General features: G+C 36.9%; 1 non-coding gene across 1 annotated transcript; it reads left to right on the plus strand.

Annotated features, from left to right (window-relative positions):
- Positions 1-4,623: 4,623 nt before the first annotated feature.
- On the plus strand, positions 4,624-4,763 carry LOC120226997. The gene has a single exon (XR_005527139.1). It is a non-coding gene; the product is annotated as a small nucleolar RNA SNORA29 (small nucleolar RNA).
- The last annotated feature ends 482 nt before the right edge of the window (positions 4,764-5,245 follow it).

A 5,245-nucleotide genomic window follows, 5' to 3' on the forward strand; every position in this document is an offset into this window, starting at 1 on the left:
AAATGGCACCTGCCAGTCGCTTTGTTCCCAGAGAAGTTTTTCAACACTCTGAAATTTTTACAAAGATATCTCCCTCCCATTTGCCCCAGGCATTGTGTAAATTGTCAAACCTCTTGCCTGTCTGTGGGCTATTGTTTATGTAAGGCTGGGGACCAGATCATCACTCTTTTCCCAGCAACCCTAATCCTGAATCAGCTGACTTTTAAAGCTCGAGGCTCTAAGTCCTGCTGGTTATATAAACTTACAGAATTCAACCCTTCTGTTTTTCAAGTTCAGACATCATGGGGATTTTTTCCCCATATAGGCTCTTGGGTGTTTTCCCATCTCTGTCCACAGCTCCCTCTTTCCTGTGAGCAGCTGCTGACCACCTTTTCTGCCATTCTTATCCTCTCTGATATAGGGCTTCTCTCTGTTTAGTTGTGGAGTTTGTTCTGTCCTTCTTCAGACCACTCTGTAGTTTATTAACTTGGATGTGAGTGGTATCTAGTTGTAAACATGGGACAGGGAGAGCTTAGGGTCCTCCTACTTTACCATCTTCCTGGCATCCCCTTGAACATCTTTTCATGTGTGGCTATACCAGTTTACAATCTCACCACAATGTATTAGAGTTTTTATTTTCCAATGTCCTTGCTAATATTTGTTATTGTTTGTCTTTTTTATTGTAGCCATCCCAGCAGTAGTGAAGTATTATGTTGTAATTCTAGTTTACACTATGCTAAGTACAAATGATATCAAGTGTTTTTCATGTACTTATTGGTTGTTTGCATATTTCCTTTGTAAGGGTCCCTTCCCCCTAAATTGGAAAATCCTTGCCACCAAGGAATTTCACTTGAATTACCTATCAGAACTTTAATATAATATCATGCTCTGGTCTATAACTGCTCAGAACCCATGATGGACCAAAAAGTTGAGGTAGGGACATTTCTACACCCCTCATTCAGCAGAAAGAAACTATTAAAGATGAGACCTCCACCCAAATACTAGAGATTTTCCATTTTTGATCTGTCAGGAAGGCATGTGGAGACCACTTTCAGGCAACAAACTTAAGCACTGGAAACTTGATTGAGGCAATAGGGCCCACAGTAAACCTCTGGCTGAATAAAAACATGCCTATCAGGCGACCCACTTCAAAATATCCATAAGCCCTAATTAACTAATGGCTTACTTACAACCAGACATAGGCACCAAAAAATGGAAAATTTTATGTGTCCCTATACTCCCTTGCTTTACCTTTTAAATACAGCCCCATCCACTGCCTCATTCCAGACAGTCTCTCCTTTGTTGTTCTGCCCACTGCTCCCTTGCAGTGTATTAAATAAACTTCTATTTCCTTTGTTTTGTCTCTGGTGAATTATTTTACTGCCCATGCTGCTGGCTTCCACGTAATTGGGTTGTCCCACATGTGGTCCATCTGATTGGGAGAGTCACCATAACAACTTCAGCTGTTGTAGTTTTTATCTGACTCATCAAAGAGTGTACTCACATTAGTTTATCTTAAGCTCTTTTATACTATGGTAACACAACAGATACACATTCATTTTATTCTTATACTTTTTTCTATCTGAATTTTTCTAACTATTGTTAAAATAGAAAGTGAAGTATTTCAAACACTTTAGGAGTTTAAGAACAAATCAATTCAAACCACACAATATCTAATCTTGCAGATAGAAAGATGCTCTGAGGGGCACCTGGGTGACTCAGTAAGTTGAGTTTCAGAGTCTTGATTCAACTCAGGTCACAGTTGCAGGATTCTTTACCTCAGTAACCAAGATTCATTGTCTCACCACTTCAAAGAATGAAGAGGTCGACACAAAATGAGCACCAGGCAAAAACTTATTGGAGTATAAGATTAGAAAGTAAGAATAGTATGACAGCTCTCTTTACAGAGAGGCAGCATCCAAAAGTGAATACCTGTGACTATAGGCGAAGGACTTTGTTTTATAGGGTTTAGATCAACCCCCCGCCCTTATCCTTTATTCCTTCTCCGTTTTTACCCTTATTGACTTGATAACTCTAAGTGCTGGTTTGTTCATTCCTGATAGGCTTGATTCCATTGTGTGAGAAGTCAGACTATGGTCAAACTATCCTTCATATAACATAAGTTTTATGCTTTACTTATTTCAGCTAGGTGTCTTTTATTGTTTTAATTTTTTATTTATTATTGAGACAGAGAGAAACAGAGCATGAGTGGGGGAGGGACAGAGAAGAAGGAGACACAGAATGCGAAGCAGGCCTCAGGCCCTGAGCTGTCAGCAAAGAGCCCAACGCGGGGCTCAAACCCACAAACTGTGAAATCATGACCTGAGCCAAAGTCAGACGCTTAACCGACTGAGCCACCCAGGTAGGGTATCTTGATGGTCAAATTCTTGAGGGGAACCTCAGTTGGTATCTATTACATTCTTTTGTTTGTTTGCTTGTTTCTTTTTCTTTTTTAAAAATTTTATTTAATTATTTAAAAAAATTACATACAAGTTAGTTAGCATATAGTGCAACTGTGATGTCAAGAGTTTGTTTCCTTGTTTTAATAACAATAATCAGTTTATTAGTAAGGAAATGAAACATGCTAAAAGTAATTTGCAAGACTCAATTAAGTAGTATATATGATATTTTTAAAAAGCTTTGGCTAAGATTAACAAAATACATAAGTATATATTTTAAAGAAGAAGGACACGAATAGTCAATAAACCCACATCACCATATAGCAGGTCACAGTCCTTCTCCTGCCTCCATTTCCCATCCTTTTCCACATCTGGGCATCTACCCAGATGGCTATGAACCATACAATCAATCATGAGCAATATCCTGTGTTGCCTCAATCTCTTACCTCATATTTTCCTCACTCTCATGTGCTAGCCACACACTGATGACTTCCCTGAGAATATTTCTTCTCTGAAAAGTCCTGTCAAGTAATGGATGATTTTTCCCCCTGCAGCCTTTGTGCTAGAAGCTCTTGAGATGAAATGAATGTTTCATTTTCCTTCTTGTCTTTTCTGGACCATTTTTTCTCCTGTTCTCCCTAAATCCCCTCAAAACACTGGAAAATTTACCTTAAGCTGACTCCTAGTCTCTTTCCAGTACTACTCATATAATAATTCTTGGCAATTTCAATATCCATAAGGATGATAGATGATTATTCAAAATCTCTAGTCTATTTTTTCCAGAGTTTTCATTATTAATATTTCCAGTATTAACTGTAGTCTCTGCAACCTCAATTTCAAGCTACTCAATTCCTCACCACAATCTTTCCATTTTTTCCCCTCCTAATAACCCAATTCTAATAATCTTCCCCCAACACACACACATACTGGAAACTATTATTCATTTATTTTCAATATTTTTTAATATTTAATCTCCCCTATCTGTGGCTTTACATCTTTCTTACAACCATCTTAAATTTTACCATGGATTCTTTTGTTGCTGTTGTTGTTAAATTCTTAAGAGGAACCTTAACCCTGAGGGAGTTTTCTTGTTTGTCAGATGCTCCCAACATTGTTTTAAAATACAGGTTTTCCCCCTACCCAGGGATCTCAGGTCCTAACCCTTCCTTCTCTGACTATTTTATCCTATCTTTCCCTATCATACTGATCTCAGGATTGATGAGTTTGAGTCCAGTGTTGGGTTCTACACTGACAGCACGAAGCCTGCTTGGGATTCTCTGTCTCCCACTCTCTCGGACTCTCTCTCTCTCTCTCTCTCTGCTCCTCCCCCACTCTCTCTCTCTTTCAAAAAATAAATAAATAAACTTTAAAAAACGAAAGATGTTCTGAAATCTATACAACATGAAAGACTTTTATAAGCAGAAAGAAAGCAGTAATAAGGAATTTATAGTAGGCAAAAATATGGGTTAGTTATTGCAAGGTCACTTTTGTGGGGGGGGGATGACAGAGTCGTCTGGCAGATGACCTAACCAGTGTTGGTCAGGCCATTCCTGATTGGTTTAGTATTCCACTCCTGGGAAAGCTGACATTTTAATTACATCTTAGTTTGGTGGTGTGGAACTTAGCATAAGCCACTCCATTTTAGGCCTATTGTCTTATTTTAAAGACTGTATTTCTGGCTTATTCTTTTTCATTCTTCAGGTTTTAATTTAAACATCATTTCCTATAGGAAGCTTTCTTCCTAGCCAGATATATGGCATAAATTAAGTACTCAAACAGTATTTCTTAAATAAATTGAAAAAAAAAATAAGGAATGGATTTTGAGACCACCTATATGAAAAGTTCAAGTACATATGTCTGAGAAAATGTCAGTGACTTATATAGGTCTAAGAAAAATGATTGTGGTTTTTTCCCTTTAATGTGGGGTGTTGTTGAAAGATATTGTGAGGGATTACATTGAGAGACATATTCACACCAAAAAAACCATAATCATATCCTATTCAGTTCCAGTGACAGAATCCTGTCAATTTAGTTCAGAAAAGCCCCCCACCCCTCATTCCCCAAACCCTGCCCAATAAGTGTGATTTTTCTGAACTCCTATGATTAAGAAGTGCTGTTAAAAAAGATATTGATTTGTTAAGGCTTTTATAGTCAAGTTCTCTGTTAACACATTAAGAGAATGCAAAGCACCCTAGGGTTAGAGAGACTGCTACTTGTTGCATTTTGTATTAAATCAGTTCATTTTCCTCCCATTGGACTACCACATTTTCTCCCAATAATAGATTTTGGTGGCTATGCTTATGGGATAGATGAAAATTGCCATGATCTGAAGAGGGAGGATTTATTTGTGTCCTCCTTCTATATGAAATGGCTGAACAGAAAATTAATTAATTAAAATAAAACATTGGCAATATTTTCGCTTTCTAAACAATAAAATAAAATAAGATAAAATAAAATAAAATAAAATAAAATAAATCTGTTCATTTTCTTCTTGGTAGCTGCATTTGCCTAACGTAGCAGCATGAATGGTCACTTGTTATTCATGTGTCAAAGTGCAAAACTGAATTCAGCTTTATGTGAATACTCATTAATGCATAGCTTTTTTGTGTCTGTCACCCTTTAATTCATTTTGTTACACTCAAGGCAGACAAAAAGCTGAGTTGAACAGTACTCTGAAATTCACTTAATATTGACCAAATGCAATTTTGTCATTAACAGACAACTGTAAAATATATTTACGAAATTAAAATATACTCCTAAATAAATCACATCAATTGACTCTATACAGGTGTATGAAGTACATAATTTACATGGTAAAATATGCACTTTGCAAACTTGCTTTACATTTCTAAGTACTTCTATTTCCT

This window comes from Hyaena hyaena, unplaced genomic scaffold (genome assembly GCF_003009895.1).
Source record: "Hyaena hyaena isolate Hyena2069 unplaced genomic scaffold, ASM300989v1 scaffold_1939, whole genome shotgun sequence".
In the NCBI taxonomy this organism is placed as follows: Eukaryota; Metazoa; Chordata; class Mammalia; order Carnivora; family Hyaenidae; genus Hyaena; species Hyaena hyaena.